Below are 25,387 nucleotides of genomic sequence, written 5' to 3' on the forward strand. Positions count from 1 at the left end.
GAGGTGATCACAGGTGGTAGGTTCCTCATTGGCAAGAGCAACTCATAGGCAAGTGCAATTTTTCCATGTGGAAATCCCGATGCCTGTGGCCACTGCCTCACACTGGGCACCCAAGAAGACCAAAATCCCATACTTGTTAAATACAGCTTTCACCCTAGTCAACCAAATATTTGAGTTGTACAGTACTTGTCCCAGATCTTTACAGTCCTGAACTCAAGCCCATTTCCAGACAAAACCATTTGCTTAATAGCAATCTAGGACGCCATCACATGCACTGTAATTTATTTTGAGTTGTTGAAAACCAACTATATTTCTTACATGATATGATGATCATACTTGCTTCAGAAATAAATGTCCTGGCTCCAGACCTACAGGCATCCCTGGACATCTTGAAAATCCCTCTTAAAAATAATTCAGCTGTTTCTGTTGAGAAACCTTAATTGGAAGCAGAACTAACTCTACTGTAGATCGAAAACCCATAACAATTATGATCTCTATAATCTTGTAGATGACTATGCTTTGCTCTTCAGCTCTGGTAGCCTTATAAACCACCTATCAATACTGGCTATAAAATAAAATAAACCCCATTATATGCCTGCTGGTTCCTGGTTTTATCTTAGCCATGTGAGCTTTGCAGCATTCAAGTTTAATTAATTTATTCTTCCTGTTCTGAATACTTTCACTTTACAAGCAATACAGTGATGACTCACAAGAACTAATTTTGTTAGTTCCCTCAAATAGAGTTCATGTGTCTTTTTTTTGAATAGCAAATTGACTGTATTCCATAATAAAATGATACACACATGCTTGTCAGTTCCTACCTCAGTGAAGGAGTAGAAGAGCTTGCATATCAATTTTTCAAGTATTTGTGGATTTTAACAGTGTGGGGCTGCCAGTGTGTGTGTCCTGATTCTTCTGTAATAAGTGAAAAAATGATGTCTGCTCAAGGAAGAAGGGCTCTGTTGTTGTTCCCTGGCTAGCCTTGCTACATTTGCTTTGTGTTGAAACACTGATCAAGAGTTGTTCAGTGGAGTGATACCTGTGATCCTGTGGTGACCATAGGCAAAGGCAGACTACCCGAGAGGGAGAATGTCTGCAGCAAGACTGTTACTAGTAGAAATGCAGATTCAGAGTTCCTTGGTAAGAAAACCAGGAGGTAGCAGCACACCACCAGCAACAGGTGCATCAAATGTACCTATAGGTGCCGTTAAAGGGGGCAGCAGCAGATCCCGAGAACTGGTGAGCACTTGCAAAAACTTATGGCACAGTAAGAGCAATTGCTCCAGGAGGAACACTAAAAACAAGAGGCTCTAGGACTAAGGAAAAGGATTAAAAGCTGTTGCTCTGATCAGCAGACCACAATAAAAAGAAAACCAGCACACAGGGTAAGTGCAATGATGTTGAAACTCACAGGGAATTGTTGTCTCCCAGTAAAATCAGCCTGAGGGTAACCTGGAAGCATTTGTAGAACTTTCAAGTGGCTTAATGTGATCCAGACACCCTTGGGTTGTCAAACTATCCAGTTTGTGGAAGATAGTTTGGAAAATCCCAGACCTGTTGCAGGAATTCATGTAGGGAATGTAAGGTCACATGTCAAAATATGGTCTAGTATTAACTAAAAGTGAAGGCTAGGTCTTACTAGTTGCTTGATCTAAACAAGAAAAGCATTCTCAGGAGCTATTAGGGTATACATGGACCAACAGTGTATTTTACTTCTTTAAGAGAGATTAAGCTGTTGATCTTCATGGAATTCTGTGGCATCTGTGAAGGATGACTATAATATACAGGGCCTGGATCTATTACTTTTAGCAAGTTGTTGATGCTTTAACTGGCACCTGATCTTCAGGAATGAGGCACAGTAACAGACATGAAGATTCTGTCGTCAGGATAAGAGAAAAGATAAGCAGCTGCCTCAGAAGTTTTCAGAGACATTTGTTTTGGGATTAAGGATATGCATGTTTTTGGACACTTCTATACAGTGGTTGCAGAACTTCTGAGTAGGAAGTCTATAGCATAGAGTGAAACAATAGCAAAAGATGGGTGTTAAGAACTTCCATTGTTTCTGGTTAAAGGTAGATGTATGCTTTGATATCAGGTTGAGAAGGAAAAAGGATACAGGCATTCCAGAGCTAGCTTTCATCAAATATTTGCATGTTTATCAAGATCTGGCAATAACCTCAAGAAATCAATCACTCCTATTCTTAAATTTAATCTCAAAACTGGGAGGGGGTGGGACATTTCACCTGCAGGAGAGCAGGTGAAAGCACTGTGGCTATATTCTGAAATTTCTATGATCTCCTCTCCCCAATAGCACTACCAACACCAAAGTCAAATCTTACTCTTAGACTTACCATTAGCCTACCATAACCTAGGAATTAACTGTAAGATAAAAGACCTTGCCAGTTCCAGCCCAAGTCTCAGTTTGCCAACTAGCATTCCTTCACAATATAATGAATTTTGCCATAACCACAATCTTTTCCTTTGTCCTAACTGCACAGTAGCAGGCCAGGGTGGCCACAGAGCTATCTCCTAGGCGGTACTCCTTAGAGACTCCTTCCTGTAGAAGAGACTACTGTTAGCAAGTTTAAAAATAAGGAGGATTATAGTAACAATGGCTACAGAGTTGGGATAATGGCTTTGCTTTTTCTGTGAAATTTGTAGGATCAGACAGATTGTAGCTCAGTTTGGCCTGAATGAGAAAATTACTTCTGGAAGGGAAGGCAGTATAGTTCACTGAAAAAGGTATACTCTGGGGCTAATTTTATGGTATGGAGTAGTACTAAGAGAAACAGGGACTAAAGTTTCTAAACATGTAACTTGAAGAGGCAGAAAGAGAGTGTAGGAGTACAGATGACTGCAACAACTCTTTCTCCTGAGCAGAACTCAAAGAAGCAGCTGTGGTGGTCAGCAACCCAAGTTTAGCATGTACCTTCAGTCATGGTGAGAACCCATGATTCCCTTGTTTTATCTTTTGCATGTTTTTCCCCGATTGGTTAATATTTTGTCACTTTGTTTTATGTATATTAATTTTCCTTCTTTAATATGTATTAGCTCTAGAAAGTTCCTTGTTCCTCGATGCCCCATTGGATCCTTCCCTGAGTCCCTCCTATGTGTTGTCCCCATTGGTTCCCTTCCTGTCAATCCCACCTGCTTGTCTCTATCCCATGGGCTGAGATCTCCTTCCCCACCTATTCTGTACCCAGTATAAGATCCCTGGTCCCTCCCACCAAGTGGCCTCTTCGTCCCTGTGATTTCATGGGAATGAAACTGCGTGGAACACATATGGAGAATCCCCTCTCTTTACTTCTCTGCCTTCGCCTGCGTGCCTGCTGAACAGTGACAGGAAGATCCAGCCCCTTTTGGGTGAGGAGCTCTGCCCCTTTTCATTGTGTGATGGGCACTGAGTGCCGCCTTCCAGAGGGGTTTCAGCGTTGACCTCTGGACTTCTTTGTGTCGGCACGCGAGGGGTAAAACCCCTTCTGCCAGCTCCCAGTGGCTGAAAACCCCTCCAGTGAATGTTGTGAATTATTTCTTTTGAGTCTTTATGATGATTGTGTTGAAGAATTTAATGTTCTAATGAGGTTTAGGAATAGAAGTAGGTGAGAGGATCAGAGGAAGAAATTAAGCTTATTGCAAGACTGAGCAGAGCATACAGGACCAAAAGGTTCTGTAAAGGTATTTTTGGGTCCTTAAAGCTGAGACAAGGGTTACAATTGAAAGTGACATGTAAGCTCTGTACAAGAGGTGCTGAAAACTTTCGGGAATTTTGTGGGTTTAATTCTTGCAGAATTAGGGTGATCCCACAACTGGTCTGGATAAATGGTTTTATTTCTTGTTGAAATGTCCTTCACATAAATTTAAGATAGGTGTGTGATTGTAAGGGAGTATAACAGTTCATTAGCAGCTGAAAAAAGTTAATTGGCCCAGTCTGTATAGACTAAAACAGCTGGTGCTTAAAGGAAAACTGTGGTTAAGACTAGAGCAAGGGTGAGTGTCTCAGGAGCTAGAAGACATGATACCCAAAATCTAGGTTTATACTGGAACTACAGGTCTCTCAGATCTGGAATAAATACTAAGCAATTGGGATGAGTGAGTTTTCTTTAGGTTTGAAGCATATTTAGACTGTATATCTTATTTAAAGCTATATTTCTGCTTGTTTCATGGTGCTATAAAGCAAGTGCTCTAGAGCTAAGCTGGTAACAGTATAGTTCAGCATCTTCTAAACCAAGATGTGGGATGGTCTTTGAAAGGCTGTTTAATATTGATGCGGACATTGACTGTTGTTAAAAAGAAGTTATTTATTGCAGTTAGGATTCTTAAAGACAGGAGGTCAACTACAAGAAATATGCAGTTTGCAGATCCTGTTTTCTGTCTTTTTGCTGCTTCCAAAAATAGTCTTAGCAATTTAACCCTTTCTGTCCCTGACTCTGTGAGCCTTAGTGGTTACATGTTCCCCACATCTTCAGTACATCTTGGCCTGAATCTCTGAACTGGAATGAAATACAAACCAAACAGTAGACTTGCTGGCCAGGTCCATGTCATTCTGACCTATTTGATTCTGCTAAACATACCATCTTAGGCCTGTAAATCACACGTAACAGAAAAATGCAGTTCCTGCTTTCAAAGTTAAACTGCCCACAAAATATAAATTTTATTTGTAATCTACAGTTGTGCACTGTACCTTATTGTGTATGTGTCCCACTTCAAGCCTCTGATATTGTGCATTCTAGAGTGAAGAGCTGCAGGAACCTGAAAAAAAATCTTGTTCACTTTTTCATGTTCTCAAGGTTAAATAAAAGCTTTCTTCAGAGATACTTAATTCATACTTGTCGTAGGTAGCGTTGCTGGTAAACCCTGCCTGTGCTGGTGAATTCTGATCATATTCCCAGAGCTAAACTTTATCCCTAACCCAGTTGGTACCGAGAACCAATAACATCTAGACAATTAACCAAAACCAATTTGCTGCTCTAGCACCAAGTCTTTCACAGCCCTTTGTGCTTTTCAAGTGCTGCCAATAACACTATGCTCCTGTATCTCTCCTGGGGGGATCTTACCGCTTTTCTTGAACTAGCAGTTCACATCTGCCTCCAAAGTAAGCAGAAGTCATTGTCTGTTCATATACCCCTGGATTAGCTCTCTAGGCACTGAAGAATCCAGAAATTAACCTAGATCTTCAGCCTTCTCTTCTGAGACACTAAATCTATTTCTAATCCGGCCTTAACCATACTAAGAGGCTGAACTCCCTTCCCTAACTCATTTAATGCTATTTTCTCATGTTCTCTGGTATCTGTGTTCAGAATCCAAAAATAAAACTAGATCTTCAGTCCAACTATAACTGTAACTCCAAATTTAGGCAAATATCTTAAAAAGATAAGGAACTAGCTAGAATTATTGTTGGCCTTCACTGTTGTACCAACTTTATAGGCCTTGCAAATGCAAATAAATTAGCTTTTCAGATTCTTCTCTCTGGGATCTGGAAATGTGTAATAGGAAAGATTTTTCACATCTAATGAAAAATTTATTTTAAATGTGCTTTAAGCATTTTTGGTGCTAGCATAAATCTCTGCTGGTACCAAACCTGGCATCAGTGTTAGGAGTTTGCCAGTGCTACTCCAGGGAGTGCAGTGCTAAGCCAAGTTTCTGTTCTCAGCCACAGGAGACTTGCCTGATATGTGACCTGTGGTAGGTTTACTTCTGAAGTGCATCACGAGGTTCCCTCCCAGTTTGAGTCTATTTAAGAAAAAAATGTATGAAGCAGGGTTTATCTTATATATACATCTTTATCATACATGTGTATATATCCTCATTACAAATACACAAATCTTTTTCCTCGTGATATGATTGTTTTAAGATATTCCATGGTCTGAAGTAAAAACTTCTTACATGCATTAAATAATAGACTTTGCTTTCCCACTTCACTGTTTAAACAAGGTTGCTGCTCACCTTTAGAATAAAAATTCAGTACTCAGTTGCCGAACTTAATTAAAATTGTGTTATGTTTTCTGTATCAGAGTTAATTTTTTATCTTTTTACAGATGCTTCCTTGTATTTTCTATTAATGAGTGAGTTATTTAATAACATAACATGCCCAAGAGACTTCAGAATCCAGAATTGATGCTCACTAAAAACACTTAAATTCTTTTCCTTGCTTATTAAAAAAAAAAAAACAAAAAAAGTAACACTAATCTGAGAATTACTGGACAAAATAAAGATGTAGGTTTGGGGTTTTTTTACTTTTTTTTTTTCTATGTGAACTCTGTGAAAATGCTTACAAGATAAAATGTCAAGATGAAGTGCTACCTTTAACTTCACTATGGTACAGTATATACAAATACATTATGTGCTATTATAAAATACTGAGCTTTAAAATACTTCATTACTCTAGACTGTGTAACTAAACCAATTTTGGATTTATTATCTGACAGCTCCAAAAACTCATAGTTTTTGAATAATCGAGAACTAGAGCTTTAGATTCTGAGATGTTAATTTATGTTACCAATATATGTTATATATAAAAAAATTACTGGTGGGTTGAACTAAGTACAAAGTTGCTTGTAGAGCTTATGAAATATTACATGACTTTATTAACATTTAATTTTCTTCCTTAATTTTTTATTTTAAAATTATTTCAGTTTTATTTTTTTTCCACCTGCTTTCCCTAAAAGTTACCCTAAACAACAGAACACAGTTGTAAGAGTGATCTATTTAATATATGAACTCAGTCCTAGTATACTAACAGGTGCTGAAAATAAAGTCTTCCCAAGACTGCTACTCCACGCAAAATTTCAGTGTCAATAAACAAATAAAAAATGTTACTCCAAAAATCTGTTAATTCCATACTCTAAAATAATTGCATGTATCATTGAATGCTTTGCTTACAACTGAATAAATTTAGGAAAAAAATTATCATATAATAAACAAAGAATTAAACTGAGAGAGCACAGGAAACCTTAATGTAGCTATTTCCAAGTTGTTGATTGTGTGACTGAAACTAAAGTAGGGTTATTTTTTCTGTAGTTCTTTTTAGGTGTCTGAAAGTAAATTATTCATTTGTATTAGATCTTTCTGAATGTTTTAAGTAGTACCAATAGAACTCATCTTGGGGAGATCAGAGTTCTGTTTTAATATTTACCTTAGACCTCTAAAGCACAGTGGGTTTCTTTATGTCTTTTTGACTCTGAGTATGATAAAGTTTAATTATAGTTGGGGTCTCTTTAATTGTCCCTTACCTACAAACTCAGGATTTGAGAGCATTTAGTAAGACATGTAGCCCTCATAAGAAAAAAATGCTCTTTACCTTTCAAAGCTTAAAAAATTCCCTGCTACCTTCAAAAATCCCCCTAGACCTGAGAGCTTTTCTTTTAAAATATAAGCATAAAAATGCCTATTTTTAATATTTCTGCCACACTTGTTTCAATAAATACTTGTGCTTTTTTTAATGCAAATAAATTAATTAAAACTGTCACAGTCTAAATGTGCAGAGCTCTCTACTAGCAGTAACAACTATCATAATTAGTCCTTACATGTAAAATACTTGTATTAGCTCTACCAGCTGCCCAAACTCTGTGTAGACAATTTTACTTCCCAGTGACCCTATCAATTTTTTGTATTTAAATTCAATAGCTGCCCTCAGTTTCACATTCAGTAGCCTGGTGGCAAAACTTTTTAAAAAAAAAAAATTTAGTTTTTTTCAAATATTTTCATGCATTTCTTCATTTAGGAAGGCAAAATTTGACAGCTTAAATGCTTAATTAACATGCAGTCTTCCTTTCCCTACAATTTTCCCATTTGGTACATACTTAAAACATTTAGATGAATTTAGAGAACTCTGAGCAGAAACCTTTACTTGTGTTCTACTGTGTGTCTTCGGTAGATGCTGAGCTGGTGCAAGGTGCCCTGTACAAACAGAAGTCTTTGCAAACATGAGCATAATTTTGTGCCAAGCTTAACCAAGCTCAGTCCAATCCTTTTTCCCCTCTGTATAGTGGCACGTAGTTACAGCTTCCATCAAGAAAGCAGAGAACCTGAACTGTATGCCATGTGCTAGTCAAGGGAAATCATGTGATCCAGGAGATTACATCTCCATAAGAGTATTATTTTAAGGTTGCTTTGGGTGGTGTTGACCAGGCATTTTGCATCCTTACAGAAGCTGTTTTTCCATTCTAGAAAAGGTTCAAGATTAAGAGTGTGAGACCAGAGGATGGACTGTGCTTTCCTAGTTTAGTGACCAGGCATCTCGGCTGAGAAGGCAATTCCGTTGTAATTCTGCTCCTTGTTCACCATCTACATTTTATATTAGATAGTTACCAGTTTGATAAACAACCCTCCTCATTTCCAGAAGATTGTCCTAGCTACCTGGTATCAATGTTACGTCTTTACTTCTTGGATGAAATCTTTATTTTTTCAGAAATACGAAATCATGGATGATTCTCTAAATCTTTCAAAGTATAAAAAGTCTACAGGAGATATGAAGAATGTCCTTTCCTCTCGCAAAATGACAACTCTTAGAGAACTGCGTGAGTCACTCGAAAGTGTGTGTGTGTCTAGACTGAGGAACAAAGTCAAATCCTTCCACACTTCACAAGGGATGTGTATGCACATGTCTGCAGTAATCAGGAAAAGACAGAAAGATTGCATTCTTAGTATTTTTCCAGAATAAGACATGAAATCCCTCTTAGCTCTTTGTTGGAATGGAAATAAGCACACCAGGGATAATTTAGGCTATAGAGATGTTAATAAAAACATTTTCCTCATAGTTTTTTCTAGCAGCTCAAGGGAGGTGATCTTGCTCCTCTACCCAGCCTTAGTAAGGCTGCATCTGGAGTATCCAGTTCTGGGCTCCTCAGTACAAGAATACCAAGAAGCCCCTGGAGCAGGTCCAGCGGAGGCCTGTGAACAGGATTAAAGGACTGGAGCATCTCTCTTACAAAGAACGGCTGGGCCTGTTCAAACTTGAGAAGAGACAGCTGAGAGGGGACCTTGTGAATGTCTGTCAGTATCTGAAAGGAGGTGTCAGAGGATGGATCCAGGCTCTTATCCATAGTGCCAAGAAATAAGATGGAAAAACCTCATGGATCAAGATAAAGGCAGTTTAATAAACTCAAAAGCAAGGGCTGGGCACAGAAGCAAAGGAAAACAAAGCTTTATTCTCTACTTCCCATCAGCCTCTTCCTGGGAAGCAGGGCTTGAGTATGCGTAGCAGTTGCTCTGGAAGACAAGCATTGTAATGATGAATGCTTTTGCATCTGAGCAGATATCATATGGTATGGAATATCCCTTTGGACAGTTTGGGTCAGCTGTCCTGGTTGTTTCCCCTCCCAAGATCTTGCCCACCTGGAGGGACAGTACTGATTCTGTGCCAGCACTGCTCAGCAGTAGCCAAAACACTGGTGTGTTATCAACACCTTTTTAGATACCAATACAAAGCACAGCACCATGAGGGCTGCTGTGGTGAAAATGAGCTCCAGCTCTGTCAGATCCATTACACTGATAAAAAATGAATTTCATTGAAAAAGAGCTGCCTCAAAATCTAGACTAATCTGCAAAAGCCCTATATTTTTATAGATGTGACCTCTGTCTTTAAAACTGAGCTTTGTGTATCTTTAGATATATTTGACAGTGTAAATGGGATGAGGTCATTTTGATGAAGGATTCTAGTTTAAATCTGAAGAATTGTGACTTAAACCTTTTCTATTATGTCAGTTATAGTACTCCTAACTTTAAAAAGATGCTGTCTCTAAGGACATCTGTTCTTTTCCACTGTCTCTTTTTTCCACCCAACTTAACAACACTCGTACAGCTCATTATTAGCTGTAGCCACAGAGAAGTCATTCAAAACATCAGAGAACAAAAGAAGCTAGACAGGAGTCTAAGAAGTTGCAACAGTTCAGTTTAGCACCACTTCATTGATATATCTTGAAAACAACAGTGTTGTGGATGAGATAAAGTTATAAAGTACATCTGAATCATCAGAATGAGTGCTTTCTTTTAATGGGTGGTGTAGAGGCCTAGAGACTGCACACAGTCCTCTAACTCCTCCTGCTTGTTCCCCATGCTACATGAATTAGCGTACAGCCCATAGCTGTGCTGATTTCCCAGAAGTGTGACATCTTCTCCCATAATGCAGCCCTCTCATCATTCCCTTATTTATGGCATCATAAATGGTGTCTTCAGTCCTCTTTCAATGATTACCATTATAATTACCATGATGATTTTGATTTGATTACCATATTTCTCCTGACCACATCACCCTGCATCCTTTGCTTGCCACCCATCTCTGATTTCCTCATGTGATTGTTGATCATCACCTCCTTTCTTCCATCTTTCCTAGCTGAAAGCTCTCCTCAGCAGGTTGGCCAGCCAGTTGGCAAAGATGATTTTGCCCCACTTGCTCAGATGGTTCTCTATCTTGCTGGAAGTCCTCTAATCCTCAAAAATAGTCATGAAAGCTTAATTCCTGATGATGATACCAGGTCTGCAAACAGTTGTTTACCCACAGGATCCTTCCAATCCTCCTTGAGCTCTTCCCTCTCACCCAGGAGGATTACAGAGAAAGAACCCTGGGCTACCATGCCCTTGACCATTGCCCCAAGAGCCTTGCAGTCATGCTTGGTACACTCTGGGTCTTTCCTGGTAATGTCATTACTGACCAGCATATCCATGCCATTGGAGAAATCAGGGGAACAGCGTGAGGGCTGGACAAGTCATGACAGTCTCCTGTCAACATCCTGCATCCCAGGCCCCATCATACAGTGGGCAGTGCAGTTGCAAAAAAATCATCCTCGTTTTTACTGCAGAGCTTCACTTCTCTGGGTACACTGTATCCACACTGAGTTGTAAGCAGGCTGTATCCATAGTGACAGAAAATCATTACGGTGTCTAAAAGATACGTAACCCTCAAAGGCATGCTTTAAAGAAGCTCTACTAGTCAAGGACGTCGCTTTTGCCAGTCTGAAGAGGGTGCTTGTGCTCAGAGCTGCTGGTTTGATGTTCTCCAGAGATGCTCTATGGAGTTCCTATACCCAGGCCCTGGCAGCAGCGGGAACTGTGGGGGCTCTGAGGGGAGGACTGGGCTGCCCCAGCCGGATCCAGCCGGATCCAGCCGGATCCAGCCATCCATCTCAGGGCGTGGCTGCGCCCACGGCTGTGGCAGGGACACCTCAGCAACTGTGTGTGTAAGGAAGGGCAAAAACACTGCACAAAAGGTGTTGAGGAAAAGACAGATGAGACAAACAACGTTGTGAACACCAAGGTGAGAACAGAGGGAGGTGGAGGAGCTGCTCCAGGCCCTGGAGCAGAGATTTCCCTGCAACCCCTGGAGGAGCCTGCGGTGACACAGGTGGTTCCCCTGCAGCCTGTGGAGGGGACAATGCTGTCCATGGAGGACACCACAAAGAGCAGGTGGATGTGTTCTGAAGGAAGCTGTAGCCATGGATATATACTGCTCCATGCTGGAGCAGACTCCTTAAAGAAGCTGCAGCCAGTGGGGGACATCATGCTGGAGCACGTTTACCCTGAAAGACTGGCAGAGATGAAAAGTGGAAGAAAAAGGAGCGACAGAGAGGAGCTCATATGGACTGATCGCAGTGCCCATTACCCATCCCCCTGTGCCACTTGGGGTTGGGAGAAAGACATAAAGGACTCAGGAATTAAGTAGTGAAGTTGAGCCTGGGAAAAGGGAGGGTGTGGTGAGGTCTTTGTTTCTCACCATCCCACTATATTTTGAATTTTCAGTAAATCAAATTAATTATACCTAAGCTGAGTCTCTTTTGCCTGTGATGTTAATTGTTAAATTATCTCAATGTCCTTACTTTGATCCATGAGGTTTCCACCTTATTTTCTCCCCTCATCCTTTTGAGGAAGGGGAATGAGAGAGCAGCTGGGTAGGGGTGTGTCTCTGCCGGCCAAAGTCAAAACGCCACAATCCTTTGTCTTCCTGCAAGATGCACATGGAAACAAAGTTGTCCACATAGTAGTCACAGCAGGGAAGCCCATGTAGGACAAATTGCTTGTTTCCAAAACATAACTTCCTATAAAATTCCCAAATGGGCAAAACAGCATTTTTATGTTGCTGCTGCATTGATTGCATTGATGTGTTGCTGCTATTTCCATTTTTAATAGGAATGTGATTCCTAAGGAAGAATTTCTGTCTTTAATTATGACAGGGTTTCTTGTCAGGCTTTGCTATCTGTCATAGGGAGAGGAGCAGAAAGTTGTGGAATAGAGAAAAGACAGTCCTATGATATGATTATGCTGACTTAGCTATCATCTGTGGACAGATGAACAACAAGTTGCAGCATTTCAATGTTAAAGTAGACTTGACATCCAGTATATCCTTTTGCTCTTGCTGTTCTGAGTGAAATAAGTAAATAAATGACCACCAGAAACTCTGATTAGGTGTGTAAAGAGAGCATTCCAAAGAGATATCTGACTCAGTATCAATAACATAAAGGATTTATTCTGAGGCTCACTAGAAGAGCAAGAGCAAATTACATGGCTCTGGAAATTATTTCATTTGAAATTGTGGCAAAACCCTTGATGCTAAGTCACAAAACAAGGAAAAAGTAATACATAAAGAGAGAAAAGATTGAATGAAATGCTGAGATCATTATCAAGCTGTTATGTTTTTAATTATGGTCATAAGCATATTAAGATGGGCAATAAATTATTCTGGAGAAAAATATTATATTTCTTAAGTAAATTACTTTGAAAAATACCTATTTCAGTGCTGATACTAACTTCTTGTGAAAATATTTCACTTATGGTCTTGAAATGTGAGAAGTAGCTTAAAAGATGCAGCTGTTTTTGTTATGCAAAATATTAGAAGACAAAGGAGAAAGAAAAGCAATATGACTATTTTATAAACAAGGAAATACACCTGCAGCTGCATAACCATATGCAGCAGATACAGTACAATTCTGACTACATCAAAGTTAGTAGTTTTCCATTTAGTATGAATTTCTTTTCTTTCTAGTTGTCAAGGAATCAAAGGACTAGTTGGAAATCAAACAGTGCTCTTAAATTCTTCATGTAACTTTATTAATTCTTTCAACAGGGCATGTCAACCTCCATATGTTTAAAATTTCAAAATTAGTTTTCCTGTGTGGAATGTATCATATTCCAACAAAATTACTGCATTAATTCAGTCTGGTATTCAGTGTAATTATATTAGAATTTCACCCAGTAATTCTTGTGTTAAAATAAAGTTTTTTTAATCATATCTTGCTTAAAAATGAAATGTATGATTTCACTTTCTCACAGTTTTGACAGAGATTGTTCCAATAGCTTAATTGTTTGTATACTGCAAAATGTACCACATATTGGAATAAAATCAATTTGGAAGTGTACAGATAAACAAACATGAAATCAGTAATAAATAAACATGGTATCACCAACACTTCATGTTATAATAGTCTAAAGGTTTTTGTTTTCTGAAGTGTCCTCTCTTTTCACGTTAGGAAATTATTTGAGGGTTCACAAAATTAATAGGTATCATGACATTTTTCTGTTTTTACACAGGAAGTTTTAATGTGAGAACAGTGAGAAACATCTTCCACCCAGGCTTTCCTGCTTGAAGGAGAGACACAGCAATTTGTAAGTTTTCCAAGATACATACAATATATATCTATTTCAAGACATATGATCTTGGCAAGTGACAACCTAGTGGACAAAAGCTTACCAAGTATAGACATATGGGACTATTTACCTTAATATTAATTCAAGTTTTATTGCTTTCAGTAAGCTGTTTTTTTGCTATGTTTTCATGATGTTTTCTGTTGCAGAAGAGTAACATGAACTGTGTATGTCAGTGAGACACCTCCACCTAATGCACAACTGTTCTTTTTATGTCTTTAAATGTCTTTGTTCTGTCTTCCTTATTTTCTGTCTCCCTACCTGATAATCACAACATTTAAGATGGGCTGTTTGACCCAGTAGCAGACAGTTTTGGGTTTGCACTGAAAATCAGGACATCCCAGTTTATCTAAGCCACTTAGTGATAGCGGCCAAGAGTGGGTTCTTAGGAAATAGTATTCCTAAGTATGTCCTGGCATGAACATTTTTCATAGAAACTTCACAAAAGTCAGTATCCATACCATTATCTTTAATACTTTTTGAAGAATATTTTTTCCAAAAATACACCAAAAATTTGAACTCATTTTTATGTCTTTATTAACCCTAATTTGCTGTAGCAATTAGTTAGCATTGTGAGACAGTAGGGGTTGTTTTAGAATTCAGAGTGATCATCTGTGATCACTTTACTTACTTCCAAGTATTCATTTGTGACTTTCCACTTCAGGAGTGGTACTAAAATGCTGAGAAGCCTACAGGCATGTTCCTGACAGGAAAGAAGTTTCAGCAAATGTATATCAACCTAAGTCATTATCGCCATTCTAATTCCTCTTATGGATTTATCCTTAAGAGGAATTATTAGGGAGCCGACAAAAATTCATCCATCTAAATCCCTTCGGATTTTTAGAGTATAATGAGCATTTTCATTTCCCATGTTGAGACACTGTGTGGTATCTCCTTGCATTCCTCCATCATGGCACTTCACCCTTGCCAGAAATGGATGGATGAAACAATGTCTTCTGTCTTTGCAGCTTCTAAGGGCATTGTTCAGTTCATCTCATCAACATTTGTATAGAGGCTGATCAGGACTACTACAGAAATTGAAAGTACTAATCCGAAGCTCACTGAGGTTAATGGAAGGATTTCCATTTACTCCACTGGGTGCCATGTGGCTCATAGGCTTCAGAAAGGCAGGGACCTGACAGCCTTCTTAAGAACATTTCCTTTTATATGTTTATCATATGCTGGAGGCTTTTGTTGCAAGGCTAGAACGTCTGACATCTGCTCTTGGATGCTACCCTCAAAGATACTGCATAAGTGTAAATAATGACATACTGTGAAGGCTGCTTACCTAATGGTAATACTGAAAATGTAAAACTCTGCTGAGACATCAATGCAAAACATAATATGTCATTTATCTAATGTACTATTTTATCACAGAAGCCAGACTGTTAAGGGCACAATATTTTTCCAATCTGTTCAACTGTATTATCTGTCAGCTGGAATGTTATAAACACAGAATCAATCATCACAAGCACAACATAGCTGACATTGTAGCTGACATGGTAGTGTATATTTGTAAAAGATATAACAGATGCCGGAGCTGTTGATGTTTATCTGAAATTCACAATGCCTCTAAATGAGGAAGTAGTGGGCAGGTAAAAGGTCTAAGGAAGAACACTTTCACAGTAATTTTCTTGCTTGTCCTATCTTGACACAACGGAACCATCCTCTAGGGCTGGCTGTCTTTAGCTCCACAATAGGAAAAACTACACATTAGCATGTAAGCCCAGCCCAGAGTCCAACACAGATCTCACAATGCTAGTGTTTGTCCTTCAGGAAGATACTCAGTGAGGAGGAGAAGAGATCCATACATGTGTTACTTATGAGCCTGGCACAAGATTTCCCAGGCTAAAGGTTACAACTTAAGGATTTAGAGGTATGTGCACACTTTTAGAATTTGAATAACTCACTTTCTGTTCTTCCCAGCATTTTTAACATCTTACTTCAATTTCCTCCAAAATATCCTGATTGACTAGCCATAAGAGTGAGTAGATATAAGAACCTTACCCATTCTTCCAGCAGTTGTGCCACTGACTGGACAAAAACAACAAACAGTATGAAAAACAGTAAGGGTATGTGAGCACACATATCTACTACCCAGTCCCTTTTGCCTACTAAGATGCTGGTTTGAAACATTAAACAGAAAGTTTGCTTCTGACCTTTGTTGATAAATGGATCAAAAGAGGAATCCAAAGTTATTTAAAATTGCAGATGGAGAGAAACCTCCGCAGGGAAAAAGTGTTCTGCCAGCATCTGCTGGCAAGTAAAGGTAACTGCTAATCCCCATTTGCAAGCAAGTTATGTAAGGATTTGAGGCATTTTTAACATTCCAACACGTTTTCATGGTCGAATTTTTATTCAGATTGTAAACTTGTGGCAAGAGATCTCAGTTCACATGTTGTCTGCAAAAATCGGATGTTACGTGGTGTGCAAAAAGCCAATAATTAACACTTATGTGAGACACTGATTATTTATTTCAGAGTTGTGCAAGCCTGGGTGCTTGTGGAATTCCTCAAATCAAGCACACCAACTATCACAACTTTTTATTATTTATACATTGTAGCAAACAAAGGAATTAGTGGTCATTGGCTACAAGTTACATAGTTCTCTTATTAATTAGTATTCTGTCTTCTGTTGGTTAATGATTCTCTCGCCTCTCATGCTAATCAGTCGCCATTCTCAGTGTTTCTCTTCTTTTGGGTCAATGGGTTTCTTGTGTCAGTGGCCCCTGAGTCAGTGGTTGCAGATCTCCCCCTGCCAGAATCTCCTTTTACCCAGTTGGAGCTGCTTTCAGCACAGTTGCTGAGTTGGGTTTATTAGTTTCTGCCTTATCTTGGAAGTTCTGCCAGTTGTTTTTGTGGCCCATAAATGCTGCAGCCTGTGACAGGATCAAGCTTGAAAGGACAAAAATTGAGAAAATATGAAGGAGACCCCAGTTTATTTTCCCTTCAGGGTAAGAATTTAGTCAAGCCCCCCAGGTTCCTCTTCAAGGAAACCCTGCTGCATTTGCTGGAAAAAAAGAGCAGAGGACTAAGGTGGTAAGTACAGCAGTAAAGTGGTGATGATGGTGAACATTATGACTGGGGCAAGAGATAAAATTTTCCAGCAGTTGGACTTCCCTATCATAGACTACAAAATAGAATTAGGAAATATTCTAACAATTATATATAGAGATTAGTTATTTTTGCCCATTCAAACACAAGAAAGCTTTTTTTCAAATGGGGAAATATTAATTACGGAGTAACCACACAGTGTTGTTTACTTTCTCAGTTTTCTTCAGGAGGCTTGAGACATAGTATTTATATCCTTTGTGGGAAGAAGTCATTAGAAATTCTACATCCAAATGGTCAAAGGAAAATATACATCATGGCAGTAGCACTGTCTTGGTTTAACCCCAGCTGGCAACCAGGCACCACACAGCTGAATGCTCAGTCCTGCACCAGTGGGATGGGGAGAGAATTGAAAGACTAAAAACTAGAAAACTCATAGGTTGAGATAAGACAGTTTAATAGAGAAAGCAAAAGCTGCACAAACAGGCTAAGCAAAACCAAGAATCAATTCATCACTTCCCATCAGCCAGTGAGTGTTCAGCAATCCCCAGGAAAGCCAGGCTCGATCACGCATAATGGTGACTGGGGAAACATCATCACTCCAAATATACCCCCCTTCCTCCTTGTTCCCCCAGATTTTTATATTAAGCATGATGCATATAGTTTGGGATATCCCTTTGGTCAGTTGGGGTCAGCTGTCCAGGCTGTGTCTCCTCCCAGCTTTCCAAAAAACAGGAAATGCACAAGTATACAGGATGTGATGGCATGTTTCTAGAAATGTCAGGAGAGCTGGCCAATACCCATGTGGGCCACTTCTAATAATCTTTAAAGGGTCATGGTAACTGGGGGAGGCTCATGACAACTGAAGGACAGCAAATAACACTCCTATCTTCAAGAAGGCCAAGAGTGAGTATCCACAGAATTACAGGATAGGCAGTTTCTCTTCAATGCCTCAGAAGGTGATGGACAGAAATATGATTTGGAGTAGTCAACATGGATTTTCAAAGGGGAAATAATACCTTTACAGTCTCATAGTCTTCCACAGTGAAATGACCATGTCAGTAGATAAGGAAAGGGCAGTGACTGTTGCCTATCTTGACTTTATGAGGCTGTTGACACTGTGTCCATCACCTCCTAATAGAAAAATGGATGAGACAAAGGCTACAGAAATAGACAGTGAGGAGGACTGAAAACTGCATTGCTGGGCTCAAAGGGCTTGTGGCCAACAACACAAAGCTGGGCCAGACACCAGGCGCTAGCAGTATACCCCACAGACTGATATTTGGCCCAATTCTATTTGACATTTATGATTTAAATGGGGTAGCAGACTGCACTCTGCAAGTCCACAGGCAATACAAAACTGAGAAGAGTGGTCGGTTCCACCAGCCGGTTGTACTGCCCTTCAGACAGACCTCAGCAGGCTGGAGAAATGGGCCTAGCAGAATGTCATGACTGAGTCAGTGGTGCTGAGAGCATACCGGAGTACTGTGTCCAGTTATGGTATCCCTAGTACAAAAGAGAACACAGACATACTGGAGAAAGTCCAGCAAAGGGCCATAAAGATGATTTAGGGCTTGAAGCATCTGTCAGATGGAGAGAGGAGTCTGAGAGAGCTAGAAGTCAGCTTGGGGAAAAGAAGGCTCAGGGGGACCATATCAGTGTGAGGAAATGGAGAAGAGGGGAAGTACACTGTTCTCCTTGGTGCCTGCTGGCAGGACAAGAGGCAGTGGGCACAAACTGAAACACAGAAAAAAGATGTTTAAATATAAGAAAAGAAAACTTTATATAATGAGAGTCAAACACTGCAACAGGTTGCCGAGAGAGGTTGTGGAGGCTTAATCCTTGGAGATATTCAAAGCCAAAGTGGACATAGTCCTGAATTACCTGTGATGCCTTGAGAGGCCTCCTAGAAGAGACTAGACAAGAGTACAGGAATAAGGTAGGTATTTATTTGAAAGGCCTTCTGTGAGGAATGAGACAACTCTTTGTAGAAATTAAAACAATTTATTAAAACAGAAAAATTGAAAAATTGCAAAAAAACCTAACAAAATATAAAAATTTTGGATCCAAGTGGCTCAAAAGGTATGCCCCAGGAGCGCAGGGATTCAGGAACTTTAGGCTTAAGACAGCTCTGAACCTCAGGTAGAGAAAAAAATAAACTTGCAGTTTTGGCTGGTCAAAAAAGAAATCTATTTCTAAAAGCCCCTAGAAAGGGGTAGGTTTCTCCAGCACTGCCTTAGCAAGCTGGAGAGGAAGGGAGAGAGAGGAAGGCGTGTCTTTTCTTCCTTTTATAGCTTTTGCTCCGCCCACAGTCCGCCCACAGTCCGCCCACAGTCCACCCCCCTGGTTCAAGGCGGTTGGTGTTTTCCCCTTGACAGACCACCTCTGTCCACCAATGGCTCCTCCTGGTCAGAGGGGTGATATTAGTTGAGATAAGGGTCATGTGCTTATGGGGGGCTGGGCTGTTTGTTGCAACTGGGGTTTTTTAAAATCGGCCTTGAAACCAAGATACAAGTAAAACATAAAAATACATCCAACACATCTTAAAACACTTGTAAAGGTATACAGTAAACACAGGAAGACCATAAAAACTTGATTAGTGTACCTGGACTGATGGATTGATTTTAACATTCAATTTAAAAATATTAAGCTCAAATTAATTAAAGCACTTAATATGCAAAGACCAAGCACAAATAGGGATTTCATGTATGACAAGTCCCCCCTTTTTCTCTTATGTTCACATCTTTGGTCTTTGCATTTAAGTGGAGGTGGATAACTCTTCAGGGATAGATTCAAGCTCTTTAAAACTGTCCCAACTTGCTGGGCAATTTTTCTCTCCTTTCTAGTTTTCTTATTGTTACTATTATTGACATGCATAATCTTTTGAGCGAATGGTGGACGCTGCTGTTGTCCTTGAAGATCCTGGATCAGTGGCATGCCTTGGACGACAGTGGTGATTAGACGGATGAAACAAGGGATTAAACAAGGGAGAAAAATAAGTCCTGTAAGGGAAAGTCCAACAATAATTAAAGCTTTCTTCCACCATTGTCCTTGGAAAATATTTTCCCACCATTCAGAAGTGATCAAGGGCTGCCATTTCTGCACTGGAACATGGGCTAGTTTCCTGATGTTTTGGGTAATCTTGGTGATGGCTTCACCGTGATCATCAATATGGATGCAGCAGTCTGAGGTGTTAAACTTGCCGCATACTCCACCTTCTTCAGCTAGTAAATAGTCCAATGCCAGCCTATTTTGGTACACGGCTGCTCGAGTTTGCCCTTGCTGTGTGTTAAGTAGTTCAAGAGCAAGAGAGGTCTCATTAGTGATTACCTCAATTAGTGCTTGCAGTCTGATGATCCGGTTTAGCATGTAGATGGGAGTTCGGTACCCCCAGCTCCCATCCTGTGCCCATGTTGCAGGTCCATATGTCTCTAGGATCCTCTCAGCTGGCCACTCTTCTTCTCCCCATCTCTGGGTCCCTCCTATTACATGTCTCTTAGTACGGAAAAGTTCATCATAAAGGGAGATTCCAAGGTGGGCTCCAGCATTTTCAGCAAGTAGGAAGAAGTTTGGTTGAATGGCTCCAAGAGTGCAGCTCCCTTTCCAGCGAGGTGGTAAGTTGGAATAAGCTCGGTTACCACAGATCCAGTAGAGGTCTTGTGGTGCTTCCCAGAAGTGGGGTTGTATACTTGCTGCTGTAATCCAGTACTTGGAAATTTGTGGCAGGACAGAATATGGATTTCCTTGATCCCAGCACTGCCAGAGTTTTTTAACAGGATTCAAAATGCAGTTTTTGTTTTTAACCTTTTCTGCAGACCAGAATACATCTGGTTCTTGAGGTATCCACCAATGTTTTTGCCCATCAGTTACCAGGTACCTTTTGCATATTGTCTCACCAACTTCTTCTAAAAATTTTCTTCCTTTCCTCCAGATGCATTCTTCTCCAATAACAGTATTGCTTAGCAGCCAGGTTTCATTGTCATGTCTGGTTGTGGGGGAGAGATTACTCAGTCGGAGTAAATCGGGGGGTCCAAGACTGACTCCCCGCCAAGGCCAACTCTCCGATTCTAAAGTTCCTCCGCACACCCAGCAATTTGTTAAATTTAGCTGTTGTCCAATCCTTTCTGCCAGGTCAATAAACAAGTTTTTCCTTGACATCAAAGGATTGTTTTCTTTTTGTTTTTCCTTTTCTTCTATGACCACCTCTTGGATCAGGTCAGTGTCATAGGTCTTTCTTTTCAACAAATCTTCTGTCTTGGTTATGTATCTAAAATTGAAACAGAGCCAATCGTCTTGGGAGGGGCACTCTCCCTTCTGCTTATGTATTTGGGTGCCAATGTTTTTGCCAATCCAGTACTTGTGACCTTTTTCTGAGCAGATACTCAACCTTGTTATGTTGTAACAAGATGGATTAACATAAGTATGTGCTCGGAAAAAGTGTCGAATTTGAAAAGAGCCTCCTTCTGCCTGGTACACAGTCTTGTAACATCTGTTACAGCGGCTGTCGGCTGCTTGTGTAAAGGGAGGCCAGAGGACCCAGAGACAGATGACACTTAGTAGCAGGATGTTGCTCACTTTCCCCTTTAGGCATACCCGAGAGGAGCTGTCAGCATTTGGGTTGCCTCTGCTGGTGGGGGTTGTCATCTTTGCTTCTTTCGTCCTTTCTTTAGGCATCTCACCTTCAGATGATTCTTCAGTGACCTCAGGCTTCTGGAAGCTCATGGTTATTTTAGGGTTGGCCTTGTCAAAGATTAGAGTTATCGTGCCCATAATTTTGGAGTCTGATTGGACTGTTATTGGAAGAGAATGCTGGCTTCAAATGGAGCCTTACTATACAGTTGATGTGACAATATGGTTGTGTGAAGGCAGAATCTGTAAAAGGGAATAACAAAGAACAGAATTAACAGCAAAATATTTTCAACTTAGTTTAACAACTTGTAGCTAGCACTTATTACTGAGGTATAACTGGGGAAGAACTGGGAGTACAGGATTTTATTAACTTGGAGTGAGGGATGCTGAGTGGAGCTTTCAAACAGGGTGTTTAGTTTGATGGTTTGTCTGGAGGTTTCTTCTCTTCAATTGGTGGTGCCACCGGACCCTTCACCCTCTTGACATGCGTCCAGCCCTTTTCAAATGTCCGGACAGCAGTTTCAGTGGTTAGCTGGACCTGAAATGGACCTTCCCAGGATGGGGTTAATGACTTTTCTTTCCAGGATTTTATTAACACCCAGTCACCTGGATTGATGTGATGTAAATTAAAATCAAGTGGGGGAGTTTGTGGTAGAAAACCTCTTTCCCTTAGCAACTCTAGATTTTTGGCAATTATCTGTACATATTGTTGTACATTGGTGTTTCCACACTCTTTCACATTCAACTCTTGTGGTGTAGCAAGGTAGGGTAATCCATACAACATCTCATATGGTGAACAACCCAAATCAGATCTTGGCTGTGTCCTAATTCTAAGAAGAGCAAGTGGAAGGCATTTTACCCAGGTCCATTTTGTTTCCAGCATTAATTTTGTGAGGGTGTTCTTGATTGTCTGGTTCATCCGTTCCACTCTCCCAGAGCTCTGTGGATGCCACGGGGTGTGTAATCTCCAATTTGTTCCTAATTGCTGAGCCAATTGTTGTACAATTTGGGAGGTAAAATGAGTACCTCGATCTGAATCTATGCGGTGGACTATCCCATAACGGGGGATAATTTGCTCGAGGATCACCTTACTCACTGTCTGGGCTGTTGCATTGACAGTTGGAATAGCTTCCACCCAGTGGGTAAGGTGATCAACGATTACCAATAGGTATTTCCACCTCTGGACAGGAGGCATTTCTGTAAAGTCAATTTGAATGTTTTGGAAAGGCCTGATTGCTAATTCAATTCCTCCGCCCGTGTTCTTTTTCATTACCTTTTTGTTAACTTTTTGACAGATTACACAGTCCCGGGTTATTTGGTTGGCTATTTCATAAACACCAGTGCATCCAAAGGTTCTGAGATAGTGATCCGCCAGAGCCTTTGAACCCCAATGATTGCTTTGGTGAATATTTTGTAGAATTTCTCGGGTTAAATTTTTGTTTAAAATTTGGCGTTTATCTGGTAAATACCAGCGGCCTTGAGAATCCTCATTGGCACCAATTAAAACTAATTTCTGTTTTTCCTGATCAGTAAAAATGGGCGTGGGTAAAATGTTAGTTTGTGGAATAGTGTCAGATGTGGTGGTGTTAGTTGGAAGTTGGTTTACTTCCATCACTTTTACCTCTTCTTCCACTGCTGCTTCTTTTGCTGCCAAGTCTGCTAGGTTGTTCCCTCGAGCTTCTTTTGTGGTTCCCAATTGATGACCTGGAATATGCACCACTGAGATCACCTGAGGCAGTTGCAGTGCTTTTAGAATTTTTAGGATCAATTCCTTATGTAGGATATCTTTCCCTTTGGTGTTTAGGAACCCCCTTTCGGACCAGATTTTTCCAAAGGTGTGGACTACGCCATAAGCGTATCTGGAGTCAGTGTAAATGGTCCCGATGCTTCCTGCTAGTCGGTGGAGTGCTTTTTCTAGGGCATAGAGCTCACAGACCTGAGCTGACCAGGTTGGTGGCAATCTGCCCTTTTCTAGCACACACATTTGGTGTCCATCGACCACTGAATAGCCAGAGCATCGCTTTCCATCCACCACTCGAGATGACCCGTCAATGAAGAGGATTTCCCCTTCATTGAGGGGACAGTCCACCAGGTCCTCTCTGACTTTTGTTTGGATGTCAATTATCTCAATGCAATTGTGTTCAATTTCTTTTTCTGATGGGGTCCCATAAAGAAATTGAGCTGGATTTTGGTGTGTACACACAACTAACCTCAGGTGGTCTGAGTGCATGAGAATGGCTTCATATTTGACTATTCTTGGGTCAGTTAACCACTCTGCAGCCCTGTGAGCTAAAATGGTTTTGATTGAGTGTGGTGTATGCACTGTCAAGTCTCCACCAAAAATGAGGTTTTGGCTCTCCGAGACCAGAACAGCTGCTGCGGCGATGGACTGGATGCAGACGGGCCATCCTCTGGACACTGGATCTAGTAATTTGGAAAGAAAAGCAACCGGCTTCCTGACTCCTCCCCACTCCTGGGTCAAGACGCCATAGGCAACTCCCTTCTCCACATTAACAAATAGATCGAAGGGTTTTTCTAGTGAAGGAAGGCTTAAAACAGGTGCTTTTGTTAATTTCTCTTTCAGATTTTGTAATTTTTGTGTGTCTGAATTAGTCCAATTAAAAGGTTCTTCTTCTATTAGTTTTTCATATAAAAATTTGGCAGATTGTGAATACTGATCAATCCACAGTCTGCAGTATCCAAATAGGCCTAATAATTGCCGGATTTCTCGTTTTGAAGTTGGAGGTGGTAGATTTAGGATTCCTTCTACTCTTTCAGCACTGAGTTTTTTTGTGCCATGGCCAATTAGATGTCCCAAATACTTCACCTCCTGTAGCACAAATTGTAATTTAGGTTTTGACACCCTCAGCCCGTTCCTCCCTAGAAAATTCAGTAACTGAATTGTAGCAGTTCTTACCGTAGACTCCTGTTCCCCAGAGAGGAGCAGGTCGTCTACGTACTGAGTTACCTGAATCCCTTCGGGTGGAGAAAAGGAACTTAGCAAATCTTCTAGCGCTTGGCCAAAGAGTGTGGGTGCCTCGGTGTACCCTTGAGGCAGGCGAGTCCAGCGCAGCTGCTGCCTCCGTCCAGTGTCTGGATCCTCCCAGGTAAATGCAAAGATGTCTCTGCAACGAGAATCTAGAGGACATGACCAGAAAGCATCTTTAAGGTCAATAACAGAGAACCAGGCATGTGCTGGGGGTACCCGACTCAGGAGTGTATAGGGGTCCTGCACCAGTGGGTACCTGGTTTGGACTCTCTTATTGACCTCACGCAGATCTTGTACAAGCCGGAATGACTTATCTGGTTTCTGGACAGCCAAAATTGGAGTGTTGTAACTGGATTTGCAGGTCTCAAGAATTCCATCTTGTAATAAGTCCATGATAACAGGCTTCAGGCCCTTTCTTTTGTCCTTGGAGAGGGGATATTGTGGTACACGTACTGGCTGGCTATTTGGGAGCAACTCAATTGTTAGAGGTGTGATGTCCATTTTTCCCCGGTTGCCAGGTTTGGCCCACACTACCGGGTCAATGTGTTGCTCATCTACTAAAGATAAAACAAACAATTTAGTGGTCATTTTTCCACCCTGCGGTACCACCCCAACCCTCAGAGGTATTTGGAAGTCACGTCCTAAAAGATTGATCCCAGCTTGAGGTAGGTATAGCACATCCCCTGTATGGGTACGTCCTTGTATGGAAAGGGTTACATTTTTAATTACAGGAACAGCAAAGCTTTCACCATTAGCACCATATATATCTAATGTATCTTGAGAAATAAAACATCCTGGAGGTGTTTCAGTGACACAGGTTCTTTCAGCACCTGTGTCCACTAAAAACTCCACTTGTTGTCTCTGGGGTCCAGCTTCTAATTTTATCAAGGGCTCTTTAAGATGTTTTTGCCCCAGAGAATAAAGCCCCTGACCCCTTCAGCTGTTCAAAATTTGTCCCTCCATTTGAAGGACTCCTTGGTCTCTCTGCTTTTTAAAACAGTACCACTGCCCGTGGCCTGGTTTATTACAGTATGTGCAAATTAACCTCTCAGGTCTTTGAACAATTGGGGTAGATTGTTTATTGCAA

At 40.6% G+C, this 25,387-nt stretch overlaps 1 long non-coding RNA gene across 2 annotated transcripts in view; it reads left to right on the forward strand.

Moving 5' to 3' along the window:
- Positions 1 to 1,251: 1,251 nt before the first annotated feature.
- Positions 1,252 to 25,387, forward strand: part of LOC138107387 (uncharacterized) — a 32,694-nt gene continuing 8,558 nt past the window's right edge. Inside the window, exons 1-5 of one of the 2 annotated variants that reach the window (XR_011149473.1) lie at positions 1,252 to 1,385; positions 2,881 to 2,940; positions 3,204 to 3,363; positions 13,519 to 13,593; positions 15,409 to 15,508. This is a non-coding gene — a long non-coding RNA (uncharacterized lncRNA). The remainder of the gene's footprint in view (positions 1,386 to 2,880; positions 2,941 to 3,203; positions 3,364 to 13,518; positions 13,594 to 15,408; positions 15,509 to 25,387) is intronic. The other variant, XR_011149472.1, reaches the window with a different exon arrangement.

The sequence above is a fragment of the Aphelocoma coerulescens genome, chromosome 3 (genome assembly GCF_041296385.1).
Source record: "Aphelocoma coerulescens isolate FSJ_1873_10779 chromosome 3, UR_Acoe_1.0, whole genome shotgun sequence".
NCBI lineage: Eukaryota > Metazoa > Chordata > Aves > Passeriformes > Corvidae > Aphelocoma > Aphelocoma coerulescens.